The sequence below is a fragment of the Lemur catta genome, chromosome 1, assembly GCF_020740605.2.
Source record: "Lemur catta isolate mLemCat1 chromosome 1, mLemCat1.pri, whole genome shotgun sequence".
NCBI classification, from domain to species: Eukaryota; Metazoa; Chordata; class Mammalia; order Primates; family Lemuridae; genus Lemur; species Lemur catta.
Genome location: NC_059128.1, coordinates 173,127,969 through 173,144,840, shown reverse-complemented (window position 1 = coordinate 173,144,840; position 16,872 = coordinate 173,127,969). Strand labels below are relative to the sequence as shown.

The 16,872-nt window shown below is 49.5% G+C and overlaps 1 protein-coding gene across 3 annotated transcripts in view; it reads right to left on the bottom strand.

Annotated features, from left to right (window-relative positions):
* Positions 1-15,629, bottom strand: part of PXYLP1 (2-phosphoxylose phosphatase 1) — a 58,003-nt gene extending 42,374 nt beyond the window's left edge. The window contains exons 1-2 of one of the 3 annotated variants that reach the window (XM_045539311.1): positions 14,994-15,223; positions 14,191-14,397 (exon numbers count right to left, since the gene is read on the bottom strand). The gene's annotated coding sequence lies outside the window, so the exon portion shown is untranslated. Of the gene's footprint in view, positions 1-14,190; positions 14,398-14,993; positions 15,224-15,539 lie in introns of those variants that run through there. The other 2 variants (XM_045539312.1, XM_045539308.1) reach the window with 2 other exon arrangements.
* Positions 15,630-16,872: the final 1,243 nt, after the last annotated feature.

The following is a 16,872-nucleotide window of genomic DNA, read 5'->3' as shown; positions in this document are numbered from 1 at the left end:
CACGGTTTCCCACAATGTCAGCCAAACACTGCCCATGGCCTCCAAAGTCCCGCCTGCCAGTGCAGCCTCAGTTCAAGCCCTTGCACTGTGCCTGCCCCCGCCAGATACCTCTCATATCCACAGAAGAGCCTTGCTCCCTGGGGACTTGGGTCAGTTAGGCAGGTGCCTAAAATGCTAGTTACAAGGGCATCACCTCCCCACAAAAAAGAACCTGAGATTCAGAAACCTATGGCTCTTGGAGCAGCTTGGGGGAGGGGAGGGGCATGCTGGAGCCACTACACAGGGCCATTAGACTACCTTCTCGGGAGGACCTGGTGAGCTGAGACAGGCAGCCCATTTGAAGCCAATGCTGAAATGCTCAGGAATGCAGAGAATGAGAATGTGGCGGTTTCAAAGCAGGTCTACAAATACTTTGTCATGTCTCCCATCAAGAGGGGTTTCTAAGTTTCCTGAGCAGACCTTTGGAGCTGCCTCAATGAATATAATGTGATAGAAATGATGCTGTATGACCTCCAAGGCCAGGTCAGAAAAATCCATGCAGATTCTACCTGGTTCACTCTCTCCTGGACCACTTGCTTTGGAACCCTGAAGCCGGCATGCTAGAGAAACCATGTGAAAGGCCACTCAGACAGCCATGCCCAAGAAGCCCATCTGTTCTGACTCCCGCTGTTTGAGTCTTCCCAGCCCAGGCAGCAGACATGTGAGGGACAATTCCAGACCAGTTCCTGCTTGAATAACTGTGGGAGATGCCCAAGTGAGACAGCCAGCCAGGCCCAGTCTACCTCCAGACCATGAGGGTAACAGTAAAGCAATGGTTACTTTAAGTAAGGCACGAAGTTTGGGGATGATTTGTGACACAGCAATAGTGAGCTCCACGGGGATAGAAACTTTGTCAGTCTTGCCCCCTACACTTGTGTCCCCAGTGCCAAGAACAGTGCCTGGTCTAGAGCAGGTGGTTATCAATATCTGTTAAATGAGTGAATGAATGTATAAATGAAGAGATGAATGAACAGAGAGGCTCAGCACAGCACCAGCAATTCGCCCTCTCTGCCTTTCTCCAGCCAACCATGCTGCCTCTTCTCTGCCCTCCCATTTCCTACCTGGCTGACTTCTCATCACCCCTGGATCCCAGCTCAAAGATCACTTCTCAGGGAAGCTGCCCTTGAACTCCCCTGGTGAGTTCAGCATCCTGTCTCACGCCCTGTATTTCTCCTTTGAGACACTTCTCAGGACTATCATTACATAATCAAATGACCATGCTAAAATTCCTGGCTGGCTGGCTGTCTCCTGGGATTGACCTAAGCCACAGGACAGGAGGGATGGTGTCTGTCTATTCACAAATGTGTCTCCAGCGCTGGACAAAGCCTGGCACAGAGCTGGCTGACCGCATGTCAGAACATTTCTGAAAACTGGCAACATACAGCCAATCTCATTATTAGAAAGTGCTAATTCTTAGAGTTCTCTTTAATACTGAGCTGGAATTGGCTAACTGTTAGCCTATCCTCTGCCAAGCTTTCCAAACCCATTCACACCCTGGTCATCCTGACCACATGACCCCAGGGGACCCCAGAGGTTAAGTGTCTTCTCCAGGTTTACACAGTCAGCCTCAGCCGGGGAGAGCGAGAATCTGAAGCCGGCCCCTCTGACTTGCCAGTTGGGTGCTGTTTCCATTACACCATGCTGACTCCAGAGTGTTTCCGCTGCTGTTAAATGCTCTGAAACCATCGTAATCCCTCTGTCCAAACAACAACAAACAAAGCTGTGTACTTTTCACAGTGGAACATATCAAATAGTTCAAGCTTCTTAACATTTAACATAGAGTATACAACCTTCATATATAAAAAGAGCTCGTGATGCTATTTTAGGGACCTCCTTGCCAAACACCTAAGGGATGAACCCCTGATCAAACATCTAATTCAAATTTGAATTTGGTTCCTATTTACTGGAGAGTCCCTGTGCCAGTTCTCTGCAGGGGTGTTCCCTCTGCTTTCCTTTCTTTTCTACGACATGTCATTCCCAGGACCTTTGGAAATCAAAGGCATAAATAAACTAAGATCAGAAACACTCCAGGTGATCTGCAATCGTTCAGCAGGGCAGCCACCCTGAACAACTGAGTTTTTGAAAACAATGCAATGACCAGAGAAAACCCCCCTGACCTGATGTGAAAGCAAAAAGGATGCAGAACCAGGTACTGCACGACTCTAAAGTTTTTTTCAATATGTATATGTATACATATGTTTGGAAAATTAGGATGCAAAGAAATACACATTTAAAGATGAGATGGCATTTCTCACTCTGCAGATAGTCAAAAAAAGGCAAAAAATATTATTCATCTCTCCTGAATGTTAGTCTCAAGGGTGATGAATTCTTTCATACACTATTGGTGAGAAGGTTAGATGGAATGGTATTTGTAAAGGGGATGGTGATCTCCATCAAAACAATAAACACATACACCTTTCGCCCCCTAAATTCGTATTCTAGGTATCCATCCTACAAAAATGTTCACTCATGCATACAAAGCAGCACTTGGAGTTGTTATAAAAATTTGAAAACAACCGAAATGTTCATCCACAGGGAAATGGCTGGAAAATTAGTTTGTTCACACAATGGAACACGATTCAACCTTAAAAAAGAAAGAAGTGGGCTTAGGTGTGGAAGGACAAATCTCCAAGGAATATTGCCAAGCTAAAAACAAAAGAGAAAAAGCAAAAGTAGCAACATAAGAGACACAGTATAATCTCACTTAGATAAAACACATTTGCATATTTTAATATGTATATGTGAATTTACAGAAAAAGGTCTGGCAGGAAACAGCCCCCAAATTAAGAGTGGTCATTTCCATCAGGAAGTGAGAAGAATTCTCAATATCTACTCATGTATTTAATGCTTTGTTTTTATAACATGTGGTACACAACAAAAGAAGATTACTAATTGCAGAGGAAAATGCAATATAGGTAAGCCAAAAAGGCAAGCTACAATACTACAGCATGTATAGTTTGATCTCAATTATGTTATAAAGAATGTATGTTACGAAGACTGAGCTGAGTGGTTTGAGGTGGGGTGAGAGTGAGACTTTTTATTGTATACACTTTAGAATTTTGATGTTGTGCTATTTTAAAAAATAAATTTAAATAATTGTTATTTTTAAAAGTAATGAAAAAGAAAAAAAAAAAAACACTGGAAAGAGAAAATATGCCCTAAATGTTAAACATGGTAATGACTACAATTACAAGTAATTTTAATTTTCTTTAAAACAAACAACTTGCAGGATGGAAGACTGGTTTAGCACTCTTTTTTTTTTGAGACAGAGTCTCACTGTTGCCTCGGCTAGAGTGCCGTGGCGTCAGCCTAGCTCACAGCAACCTCAAACTCCTGGGCTCAAGCAATTCTCCTGCCTCAGCCTCCCGAGTAGCTGGAACGACAGGCATGTGCCACCATGCCTGGCTAATTTTTTCTATATAATATATTTTAGCTGTCCATATAATTTCTTTCTATTTTTAGTAGAGACAGGGTCTCGCTCTTGCTTGGGCTGGTCTTGAACTCCTGAGCTCAAGCAATCCTCCTGCCTCGGCCTCCCAGAGTGCTAGACAGGCATGAGCCACAGCGCTCGGCCCCTTGGCTTAGCACTCTTTAAGCAGGTGATGGAATACTGGAAGGCTTATTATCTGACTTATATGTTTCTGCGTTTTCCAAATTTTCTTAAACAAATATGTATCACTTTTAAAATCAGAAAAAAAAGAATGCTGTAAAATGTATTTAAATTATTTTTAAACAATGCAGTCAAGCAAGATCTCACAAGGTACGTGGTAAATTATATGATAAATTATAAAGAGACGAATGGTTTTGAAATAGTATCCTCTTTCAAAAGTCGACACAACATAGAACCTGATGTGGGATTCCGATACGAGGGGAGCTGCTCAGGTGTCCTGGGAGGGGCCTTGTGCCCTACTTAGCAGTAGCCCCATCCACCTGCAGAACCCAGGGTTCCAGGAACACCATGAGAAAATGCACTGCACAGACACAGGAAGGCTACGGGGGTCTGGCAGGTGGGAGGTGAGGTGGGGGAGGTTTCTTTGTGCTGGGATGATCAGAGAGGGCTTCAGGAAGGAGGCAGAAACTGCATTGAACTAAAAGGGCCGGGAGAATGTCAGCAAGCATGCCCGACGTGAGTGGGCATCCCCAGGAGGACAGACTTGTACAGTGGTTACAGGGCTGCAAAGCCCACCCTCCTGCACTGTTGATGACAGGCCTTATGCAGTGACTCATCAGGGAACAGGGTGGAGGACGGCAGGGGCTAGACTAGGTTGCCGTAGGAGTAGGGAGCTGATGTAAGTTTCTGAGCACACACCTGACAGGATGAAGGTGATATTATAGAAACGTCACTCGCAAGCTGCTGATGGATACATTCCTGCATATTCATCCCGCCCCGAGTTACAGCAAGGCCACAGCAAGGCTACAGCAAGGCCACAGCAAGGTGCTGGCAGCAAGGAGACACCCTCCAACCTCCTGGGCCCTGACATCTGGGGGCTTACAGCTCCTCCTTATACAACCGGTAGGTCTTGCCAAGATTGTGCCGTGCTCAGACCATGAAGCCAGGCAGGATCCATCCCTCCCACAGTGCTATCCTAGAAGTAACCCACATTCCAGGGGCAGTGGGGCCAGGGTCCCCAAGTCACAGCTCATGGTACCTCCCTGGAACTGAGACCCAGGTCCTTTACTCTACCCCTTAGAGGCTCCAGCAAGTTACTCCATCTCTCTGAGCTACAGCTTCATCCCCTGCAAATGGTGATTCATTCATTCATTTAACAAATACTTACTGAGCACCTGCTCCATGTCGAGTACAGTTATAGAAGCTGGGGATTAGTAGTGACTACATCAGTCCAAAATTCCTGCCCTCATGGAGTTTATATTCTAGTGGAATGTAATGTGATTTCCTCCCTCATAGGGGAGGCGATCGGATGAGATCTATCCTGGGAAGCAATTAAGATAGTAATGATCCTTCTCCTTCTCAATATTATTTGCTTTCCCTACAGTACCTGGACCAAGAAGGCACCCAATGAACAGCATCGGAGGCCTCTGTCTATAGACTCAGGTTAACCTACCTTGAAGCAAAGTGTTTTTCATTCAGCCCTTGGCTCACACTAGCATGAAGGTTCATCTCTCTGTACCCCACCTCCCAGCACTGTCCAGTCCCCCTTAGTAAACAGGGCTGGGAGGGAGAATGAAGGCAGCTGACACCTTTGCTAAACCCTGGCTCAGCCCTCATTTCCTTAGGGAAAGAAAGTACAAAGCTATGTGAGCTGGTGAGAGCCATGACTTTCTCAGGCAGTGCTAAAGTTACCTTTTTGGGTGAGGGTCTGCCACCACGTGTTAGATGTGAACACGTGATGGAATGCCACCATCCTCCAGTGGGCCCCATGGAGATGACCTGCCCCCTCAATCAGGCCAGTCTGTGCCAAGGTGAGCCCTCACTTGGTGGATGTCAGGGTTGTGTTCCTTTCAATGTGCCTCTGGGCAGGAGTGGGTAACAGGAACAACCAGGACACATTCTGAGTGAGTGGCCAGAAGTATTGGTATGAGTTCAAGGGAGAAAAAAAATCGTAAGCCAACTTTAAAACCTTGTCCTCAGGGTTCTAAGAAAGTGCTCCATCAAAAGTCTCCCTGGCAAGTATCTTGATATGTAATGACAGTCTCAGCTTTCCTCTCCAACTACATGCTGGTGTTCTGGTGCCAGCCGCTATTTTTATAGCCTGAGTAATGCCTGGGCAAAGGACTAGACAAGAATGAGAGACAGCGGGACAGGGCATGAGAGGTGAAGGCACAAGCGATGGAGCCCATGTCCTGCTCAACCTCCAACAGCAGAGACCCTCAGAGCAGAGTCCGGGCAGCAGCCAAGCCCTCCTCAGATTCTGGCCCAACTCCTCTGCAGACCCACCCCCCTCACAGCCCAGGCCATGGGTTCCACTGGGGCTTGGTCCTTCCCTGCCTTGTTCACCACTGTAACCCCAGGCCCTGGAGCACAGCAGTACTGGATGAGTGAATGGCCACACCATCACACCCAACTCTGGCTCAATGGACTACTTGCTCTTCCCTCAGAACCCTGTGTGCCCCTTTTCATAACTCAGTGTCTGTACCCATTTTACTCTCTTGAGCCAGATGCATTCTTGACTCAGTTAGCTCCTGCTCATCCTTAAACTCAGCTGAAATGCCACCTCCCCCTGGAAGCCTTCCCAGCTACCAAAGTTGGGTGATGCCCTCCAATATTGGGCAACCACGGCCCCCAGGGCGTAGCCCTCCCACAATACTCATCAACACTACAGTCTTAAGTCAGCTTCCCTGCCCGCTTCCCCCAGGGCTGGGTGGACACAGAGTGGAGTAAGCAGCAGGTGCTCAACAGGTGTGTGTGGGAAGGCAGGCATGCAGGCAGGAAGGGCAGCAAGAAAAACACTGTTGATGGAGAAGCCCCTGTCGCAGAAAGTTACAGCAAGCTGAACAAGAATAAAACACTAAAACCCAATAGATCAATGGATCGCATATCAATGTTTACCAAGAAAAATTACCAGGAAGTGGTGGGAAATCATTTCTCAATGAATTAGAGTGGGAATCAGAGGTCACTCTTTACTGTGCCCTCTCTTCCCCTCCAGATGTGGGCTGGGATGGGGCCTGGAGGGGAGGAGAAACCTTGGGAGGCTGGGTAGGTGGGGACACTTGGAAAGCTCGTGGCCAAGGAGCTCTCACAGGTTCCTCTGGCCTTGGGGGGCTGAAGGCTATTTCCTCTGGGGTCACCTCCAATTGCTGAGCTGAGTCAACTAGGACCCATTCCCACAAAACCATTAAGAACATGCCCTGGGTAGAGAAAGAGGGATAATGAGAACCTCCCATTATTTTACTGAGCCATCTGGCCCAGTTTCCAAAGGTGGGAGCAGAAGCAGGGATGTAGAACAGATGATCTTTTGGGAATGAAGCCGACTTTTGCCTGGAGCCTTCTTACTACAGCATTTCCTTCTAAAGAAGACACCCCCAGTTTCCCCTTGATATTCATTCCTTCTTCCTTGCTAAGAGAATCCTGATTTTGGCAGGGACAGTGTAGCAGAGAGTGCCAGCTAATTATGAAACCATCCCTGCTCCCTCCTAGGCACAGGGCTGGACCACATTTCCTAACCTTCCTTGCAGAAGGTGTGGCCAGGTGACTGAGCCCCGGCCAACGGAATGTCAGGGGCAGTAACTCACCACCTCTGAGCCTGGGCCGCAAAACCCTCCCACACACCCTCCTCCTTTTGCCTTCCTCCTTAGCTGACTGATGCAAATGAGCATGGCAGCCTTAACAACCTGGGTCCCTAACTCACCTGTTGGAGGAGAGCCCCCCATGGAGCAGGAACAGCCATTTTGGACTTTGTGTGAGCAAAAAGTAAATGCCTACCATATTTGAGCCATGAAACATACTTGATTTGTTTGTTCCAACAGTGTGCCTTTCACAATGTGCCCTGCTACATACTCTCACGTCCCTTTTAACTGGGGGGTGGCCATGTGATACAGTTCTGGCTATGAAATGTCAGGGGAAGTCTGTCTGCTGGGTGTTTTGGGGAAAATATCTGCATTCCTGATGAAAGGTCCCAAAGTGGCTGGCACTTTCTCCTTCCTGCAGCAAACATTTTGCCACCATGAAGGCAAGACCAAGAGAGTAACAAAAGTGTCAGTCTAGACAGACTTCAGCTGCTGAAACCTACACCAGCAATCACCAACCTTCTGACATCTTGTTTCATGAGAAAAATAAGCTCCTATTTGCTTAAGCCACTGAAGAAGGGCTTTCTGTTACTTGCAGCCAAACACTACCATAACTGATGAGCTTTACAACTACTCATCATTCATTCCCCGAACTTTTACTGAGGCCTTTTTCTCACCAGTCCTTGTGCTGGAGCTTCAGAGAGGAGCTGGGTATTGCCCCTGCCCTCCAGGGGCTCGCATCACACCAGGGAGAAAGGCCCATGAGCAGACAATCAGAATGCAGTCAGAACTGACGCTGTGATGACGCATGATGTCCTAGGGGAGTGTGAGCATTGAGCAGTGGGCTAGCAGTGAGGTGAGGGAGTTCCTGATTCCCCTTCCAGCATTCAGCATGCAGAGTAAACACTTCCCAAGCTAAAGAGCAAGGAAAAAGAATGCCCTATCCTTAGCCAAGCCAACTGCAATTACTTACTGTAAGTACAGTCGTTAAACACCATCAATTAATGCAGCTGCTTCAAGATAATCAGCAGTCATTAGAGCAAGAAGCACAAGAGGAGGAAATAAAAATCATATGCTGCTAACTCAGAAATGCTAGAAATTATGTGAACTGAGGATGAGACAGGCTTGCTGAGATCCTCCTGCCTGCTGACGTTAGCCATCTCCAAAAATATACTTTCTTTCTCAAAGAAGACACGGCAATTTTTTACCCAGAAAATCAACCATCCATGCCTTGCCCTTTGACCATAAATGCCCAAGCTTTGATTTTGCAGGTCTGGGTTTCCATTAGGAACTGTAATGGAGACACATTAGTGACAAAAGAGGACTTGGTCTGGGAAATCAAGACCAGAGAAGTTAGAGCACCTGAGAAGCCATCTGTAGAACAGAGAAAAGGTTTTCCCCCTTTTAACTCAATTCTTCCTATGTACAAATGATTGGCATTATTTGCCATGTCTTTATTTTACAAGTGCGGGGCAAGTATTTAAAAAAAGAAAAGACAAAACCTCATTCACTTCAAATTCTAGTACAGTTGACCCTTGAACAACATGGGTTTGGACTGCTTGGGTCCACTTATACACAGGTTTTCTTCTGCCTCTGCCACCCCTGAGACAGCAAGACCAATCCCTCCTCTTCCTCCTCCTCCACCGCCTGCTCAGCATGACAACGATGAGAAGGAAGACCTGTATGATGTTCCACTTCCACTTAATGAATAGTAAATACATTTTCTCTTACTTATAATTTTCCTAATACTATTTTGTTTTCTGTAGCTTACTTTATTGTAAGAATATAACATATAATACATGTAACACAAAATAGGTATTAATCAACTGTTTATGATGGGTAAGGCCACCAAGGTCAACAGTAGGATATTAATAATTACGTTTTTAGGGATTCAAAAACTATATGTGGATTTTAGACTGTGCAGGGGGGTTGGTGCCCCTAACTCCTGAATTGTTCAAGGGTCAACTGTAGTTTAAAAATGAATACAAATAAGCCAGCTGCCCATTAAGATAATGGATTATCGGTTTTCAGCCTGACTGCTGACGAATGGGTATGAAGTATTCCAGAGTGCTAATCACGCTCAGACCAGCCAGAGAAGAGCCCAAGTCCCTGCAGCAGCAATCTCTGAAGGGTTCTCTCATCCACAGCCAGTTGCAGGAGGCTCTGGGCCAGCTTGGTGATGGCAGGTGCTAGCAGGGCAGGCTGCCATGCGGGAACCTCTCTGTGGGATGCCCAGAGCAAAGGAGAGCAAGGTCTGAGGAGCAGGCGCTTCCCTTTCCAGCTCCAGTAAGTAAACCCATGCCTCTCAACGTAGTATCTTCAGGTCAAAAAGGTTCCAGCTCTGACAGACCCAGGAAACGTGGTGTGCTGGCTTCCTGCCTCTGACTAGTCCCCACCTGCCCTCAGGAGCAACTGTGCTATTTCTCGCTCAGAGCACTGGGTCTCTGATGGTATCGAAGGCTTCTGGGGCTGCTGAGGAGCCTGTCCAAAACAGCAGCCAGGGCAGCACTCTGCCAACCAAGACCAAGAAAGCGCCGGTGAACCCTGAGTATGTACTGAGTCTATGGTCCCTTGTCACGCTGCCCACTAACAACCTATGGCCAAGAGTGATAGCTAAACCATCAATAGCCATCATGGGTCAGACACAGACCAATCAAAGTGAGTGGCCGTCTTAAACAGCTGGCAAGATCATGTGACACCAGTGCATACCAGCTGAAGATCAACACCCCACCCCCCAAGCATGGTCAACCCCTCGCAGGCCACACCCCAGCCTCTCATGGCCATAAGAAGTGGGCAAGAGCCTGGGAATACGTCCGCACTGACCTTCCTGTCCTTCACTGTGAACTTCAGTATAATGTGCTCTGTTCCATGAGGACAGAGACTGTATGTGTTTTATCCATTATTCTATATCCATCATTTCAGTGCAATCAGTTTGCATCTAAAATGAATTTTTAAGGAATAAATTAAGAGGAATAGCAGCTAACATTTTTTTAAGCATGTACCATGTACTAGGCACTGCTCTAAGTCCCTGTCACAAATAATCTCATTTCAGCTCTGCAACAATACCATGAAGTAGGTATGATCATCACCCTAATTTTACAAATAAAGATACTGAGGCCCAAAAAATTAAGTAACTTACCCGAGGGTACAAGGCTAGTAATGGTAGATCCAGAATTCAAAGCCAGTCTGGGTTCAGAGTCTATACTCTTAACCACTGCACTGTGCTGAGTACACAAGCAAACTCAGGTAGTCTAATATCAGGAGGGAACAGCAGAGAACTTCTGATATCCACAAACTTTGAGAAATCCTTCTAAGAGGTTTCTGGTAGTACTTCACACACACTGTTCTTGTTTGTTCGTTTGACTTGCAGAACATTTTAGAGAAAACCAATACCTACTTTTACCTCTAAGCAGGAGACTACCTGTAATTTTCAAATAACTATGTAACCGCATTTAGTTATCAAGCAACTACAGCTGGAATATCCAGGTTTATATAGTATTTCTCTGCTCAAGAGATCTGAATTCTAGAGGAAGTCTTTTAATCACCCTGAGGTCCCCTCTCCCCATTTCTAAGAAAATTCCAGACTTGCTGGAAGGATTGAATGAGATCATGGACATAGTTGCCTACTTATATGGTAAGGTACTGTACAAACACAATATATGATCCTAATAATATAATGCATGAAACAACTTGGATCAAAATTTCTATACTTAATCTATACTTGTCAAAATTTTTATACTTGTCTATACTTTCAAGAAAGTTCATATTTATATCTATGTTTTAGTAACTATATTTAAAGCTTAATAGTGTATTTCTGTAAGTCTGTGTTCCACCATTATTAGTTGTGAGCTTCTAAACATTTCTACCATAACTTTAATAACTTTTCTCTACTAATCCAACTGCCTCTTTCATTTTAGAAGCATAAAGAATTAACAAGACAGTAAATGTTTCATTCTAGCTTTAGATTCTCCTATATTTGCAGATGACAAAATTAGCAAGCAAGAGCTTCATTTCATTTTAAAGCTAAAAAGCTCAAAATGATATTGCTGTATCTCTGAAGGCCTGAAAGTTGGTGTTGGATCCAAGAATGAGGTAGGCCTAGGAAAATGAGCTCTGGTTTGGTTGGTTGGAAAGACACATGTCTCTAAATGACTGAGAGGCAGGACAAATAATAGCATTTGAACTATTTGTAAATTTGGTGTAAATGATGGCTCTAACCACAAACAAAAGAGGAAAGGAGAGAGTGTGAGTGTTAAAACCAGGTGCAATAATATTCATCCTTATGTTTTTTAAAGCTCTGGTTTCTATGCTATTGATTATAGCTTTCCTAAGGAAGCTGGTCACACACAGAGGCACAGAGGGTAGCAAGTGGGTGACAGAAGGAAGCCTTGTAAACAGAAACATGAATGTGTAAGTTGGGGAAGTGACTCTGCAAATATGAATAGAATTTTTAAGTTCCTACAGTCTCCACTACTAGATGTTTGGGTTCCCCAAACTCTACTCCACCCCAGAGTACCCAGCAAAGAGGGGGCTTGGCCAGTGTGCAGAAGGATGGGGGTGATGGGGGTGAGGGGTGGAGGGATGAACCCACGCATGCATAGATGACCCAGCCAAGGGCATGCGGCAAAGGCTGCCTCCTGGCTGCAGGAACTACTCTGTAAGGCTCCTCCAGGTTCTTTTTCCATGTCTTTTTAATCATTAACTTCCTCCATGTTCCCAAGATTGTTCCTCTCTTTATGAGATTGATCTTTTTCCAAAAGCCAATGACTTCCTCAATCAAAGTCTAAGAAGGGTCAGAGCTGCCTGCAGGTTCTGGGGGCAGAAGGTAGGTAGGCTGGAGTTTGGGGCTCAGTTAAGTGACCGGGGCCTTCAGCCTTTTGGACCCAGAGCAGACCCTGCCATTCGTTCCAGGTTCATAGGCTCCTTATGGCTGCCCTGCACTATCTCCAAGGAGGTGCTCCAATGGGCAGAGTCTACCTGCAAGGGTGCGCAGCAGGTTCAGCAAGAGTCCCTGGGAGGCTGTTTGTATTCAAAGGCCCTCCATCCTCCTAGAAGGCCGTTCCCTCTACAAGTACAGGTGCACCTTCTGAGCCACTTTTGTCACTTCCCTGACTCTCCCCTCAGCATCTCAGGTATGATGTGGCTCCTCCAGGCCAAACCCCAGACCAATCTTGGCTCAAGCTGCCATTTCCAAAGATGGCACTTTGCTCATTCAGAATCTTAAAACAGCTTGGTGCCCTCCCACCTTGCGAAGCCCAGCTCTCAGCTGGCTTTCAAGGCCTTCTAGAACCCAGAATGGTGGGCCCAGCAAACCTTATTTCAGGTTACTGGGGGCTCTTTTTCCTATCTCAGTGACTTTTCTTCTAACTGGGAACCCCTACTCCAGAATGTGGGTGTACTTCCTTACCTATAAGCCAAGAACCTTGCCCCAGGATAGGTGCTGGGGCCAAAATCTCCCCCTGAATTTTCAGGACCTTGAATATTCTGCCATCCTTTCTCCTACCCACCTCCAGATAGTAGCATCTCTCTTTCTCCCTCTCCTCCCTTTCTCAGTCACATATTTCAGGCATTAATTAAACCTTTTCTAGAAAACTGATCTTTACCAGCTGCAGGAATTCTGAGGAAGAGCCAGACCTGAAGACAGAGACAGCCTGGGGAAGAAAGATAAGCTCATGGCAGCCAGAGGCAGTGCAGGTTCCCACATCCAAGTGGCATTCTCAATTCTAGCCCTAACGCATCCAAGATTCCTGAAAAAAGGGGGGCATAGGGTGCTCCTACCCCCTTAGCCTCTGGCTATGCTCTCTAAGGCTGGCCTTTGACAGAGGCAGAAGAGCTAGACTTTGCTCCATCTGCCAGTGGGTCACAGCCAAAGCAACTCCCAAAACACCAGCCCCCTCCTCCCAGTAGAGCTGTGAACCATAATGCAAGAAATGTGCGAGAAGGGACAATCCCAGCCCTCCACCAGAAGCAGCTTCTGGGTGGGCGGCATCCCCTGGAGTGAGGATGGTGCAATGTGAAGTGGCCAGTGGAGCTGTGCAAGTGACACCCTGTCTCCCCTGGAGATGCCACCGAGGGCTGCGGCCACTGCTCAGGGCCCTTAACTGATAACAGCTTATCAGTTAAGCTGTGGTGAACTCACCCAGCAGCAGACAGCCTTGGTAACTCCCCAGGGTGCCCAGCACCCCCCACCCCAATTTTGGGACGAGGACAACGAATTTTCTTCATGGAAATTCTGGAGTTCCCACTGAGATTACAGACCAGTCATCAGAGCCTGACCTGTAGATTGAGCTCCCTGTTCAAACACACACAAAAATGAGTGTGTCTCTAGTGAGATTATATGTTTTCTTAAAAATGTGTTAAATTTAAGGGTAACATTTTGAAAATAGTGTAGCAAAATGGAAAACCATGGATTGTGGATTCAGACTGATTCAAGAGGGGGTTCCATTTCCTTACTCCACAAACATGGAGTACCTACCACATAAGGGTGCCAGGCAGAGGGCTGCGGCCAGAGATGGTCCCACCCACCGCTGCAGATGCTCCTGGACAGTGGGGCATCTGACAGTTAGCTACTCATCACAGAGCAGGGGGGTGAGGGCAGAGGAGAAGCCCACGGAATCTGTGGACACTCAGAAAGACCTTACTGAGCCCCAGTGTGTCCTTGGGCTAATTACTTACCTATTCAATAGTGAAAGAACATTCAGCTAATTACTACTCAAGCCGATCAACAGAAAAAGAGCTGCAGATACTGCAATTCCACAAATGCTCAGCATGCTGTGCTCCAAAGGCCAGGTGGTCCACCCTGAAAAGGACGCTCAAAGCAGCCTCCCAAGGCATCAGTGAGGGTGGGCTGGCCAGGAGCCAATCCCTCAAAGAGAAGGTCTCCCTACATGTCCTTTCTCTGAAATAGGCAATTAATTTAATCCAAGATTTAATGAAAACCAGAAGGGATGGGGCAGATTCACGCACTGGCTTTCAGGCTGTAGCTGTGCATCTCCACCTCTCTCCAGGGACCACGAGGCTTTTCAAGCCATCTGCTGTAAGCCCTCTTCCCACAGATGTCTGGACTAGGCGCCAATACCTCTGAGGAGGAGAAGTTGCTGCCAAGCCCGTCCACAGTCACATCGCGTTTGAAAAGGTGGGCTCAGCACTGCCCGCTCCACATCCGCGGGCTTTCTGCAAATGTAAACAAACGTCCCCAAGTGTGGAGCCCTCCCCATCCTCCCTTGGCCATCCATCCCCTGAGACACACACACTTCCCCATTCACAGCCCGATCTGATTCCACATCTCTCCTGATCTTACTTGTTGAATGCTTACAAAGCATCGTTGCCTTCCCACGAAGACACTGGCCACCCATGCGGTGATACCCTCACTACCCACGGAGCCCCTTCGCAACCGCTGAACGCACGGCTGACGCGGGAAAATATGGCTCCACGTCCTTCTGCACCGCTAATCCTTTGCTATCCACAGGTACAACTTGAAAGGCGGCTGCAGCCGCAAAGAAAGCAACCTCTAAGCAAATCCATTTTTTGCGTGTATGACAAAGCCAGCTTAAACAAGCTGGGGACACAGGCAAGTTCCCCGCAAAAGCAACGCCGAGGGTCTAAAGCACACAGTCCTAACCTGAGCATCCAGGAATGCTAACCTGCGCGCGGGGCCGCCCCTCCGCCGGGCCCGGGACTCCGCGAGGCGCCAGGCGGCAGGTAGCTGCCCAGAGGAGCCAGCCCCACCCCCGGGAAAGGCCACGGAGAAGTTACGGCCGCCTTCCTACCTGGAGACTGGCCAGTTCGGGACTGCCCGGGAAAGGGGATTCCGGGAGCTGGAATCTGGGCTGGATCAGGCGGCAGGGGTGCGGGGGCCGAGCGGGAGAAGACTGGAGGGGCGGGGACGAGGCGGACGAGGCCCCGCAGCAGAGGCGCGGGGCTAGGGGTGGAGAAGCAGGAGGCACGGGGGGCGCGAGAGTCGCGGGGCGAGGGCTTGGGGAGAGAGCAGGGGATTTGCAGGGAAGGTTAGACCGCGCCGGGGCTTCGGAGAGGGGTTGGGGGCGGGGGCTGGGACACAGGGCGCGCGGGGGAGTGGCTTGGAGGGGGCGCAAGTCTGGGGCTAGGGTCTGGGGCCAGGCCGGGATGGAGGAGGGGGCTTAATCGCTGGGTTCGGACCTGATGCTTGCCCCAGTCTCCTCACCCCTGTCCCACTGGCGTGCTGGGGGAGCCCCTCAGTTCCCCAACCCCGGAGCCTGGACGCCCGCCCGCCTCCAGCTTCCGCGCCGCTCAAACCCAACGGCAACCGCACTGGCTCCGGCCCGCGCCGCACTCACCGCCCGCGGTCCCTTCCCAGCCCCAGCTCCGCCGCTGCGCGCGGGGCTCGGCGCTCGGCGCTCGGCGCTCGCTCCTCCCGGCGCGAGGGGTGGCGAGGGCGGTGCGCACCGGCCGCCGCCAGCGCGGGGCCCCGCAGCGCCCCCTGCCGGCCCCGCCGCGCTCCGGTCCCGGCCCGCCCCGCCCCTGGCGCCCTGGAGCTCCGCCCCGGAGGCGGTGTTGCGGTGCTGTCCAGCCCGGGCCCTGGACGCGGGGTTGGCGGTTTGCGCAGAGGACGCTGCCTCTGGGAGGCCGAACTCGCGTGCTAGTTTGCGGAGATCACGGCGTGCGGCAGCCACGGGCACACGCAGCCCGAGCGCGCGGGGACTGCGGCCACTGACGCGCAGGGCCGCCGAGCGCCTCGCACTGCCGGACCTGGGATCGGGGCAGCGCGGACGCGGGCCAAGGCCCGGATCCACAGGCCCGGCCCGGCCCGGGGCCCCGGTGTGAGTGCTTAGGGCCCACGTGCCTGCCCGGCGCCGCCGATCCCGATACCGAGAAGGGCGCGTGTGTTTGGGTTCGGCCGGCTGCCACGTGGACCCAAACTGTCACAATTCTCCAATTCTCGCCACCGTACCGCCCCACCCCCTTCAGCCCATCCCACGCTTCTCTTCCGGCTCAGACCACATCCGGCCTTGTGTCAACCGCAGTCCCTGCTGCTGCTCAGTCTCCAGCGGCCTGCAGGCACCCGGGGAGGTCGCGGCCCCGCAGCCTCCCTCTCCACGGCTTCCGGCCGCGCGGAGCAGCCCCTGAAGCTCGCGGAGCCCGGGACTGACATCCCTGACACCCCGTTAGACATCGCCTAGGCGCGCGGTTGTCCTTGGTTCCATCCCATGTTGTGGGTCATTTCTTGAAAATGTCGGGTTCTGGCTGGTGGGGATTCCTGCGAAATTTCTCCGTGGGAGATGATCCGACCTGCAGCGGTAGTGAGGCCTGTGCTGTCAGCCCGAGTCCACAGTGACCCCATGTGCCAGAGCACACCTTGCCTTGGGCCCGATGGAACCGGCTATTTGCTACTATTTCCCTTTGAGGTGCACTTTCTGGAGACGAGCTCATCACTTACTTCATTCTTTTATTGATGGTTCTCAAATCCACACACTTGACCCAGATTTTACCCAAATTTCCCCCTCCTCTCCGGTTTTCTGTTTAGAACTTTCCACCTCACATTACCACAGCCAGCACCAAACTCTGCCTCCTCCCAGCTCCCAACTCCATTTGCCCCTGTGTCTCCCCGTCTCAGCCACCCGGACGCCTTCATTACCGGCAGACTCCATGGGCAGTCAGTCTCTGCACCGG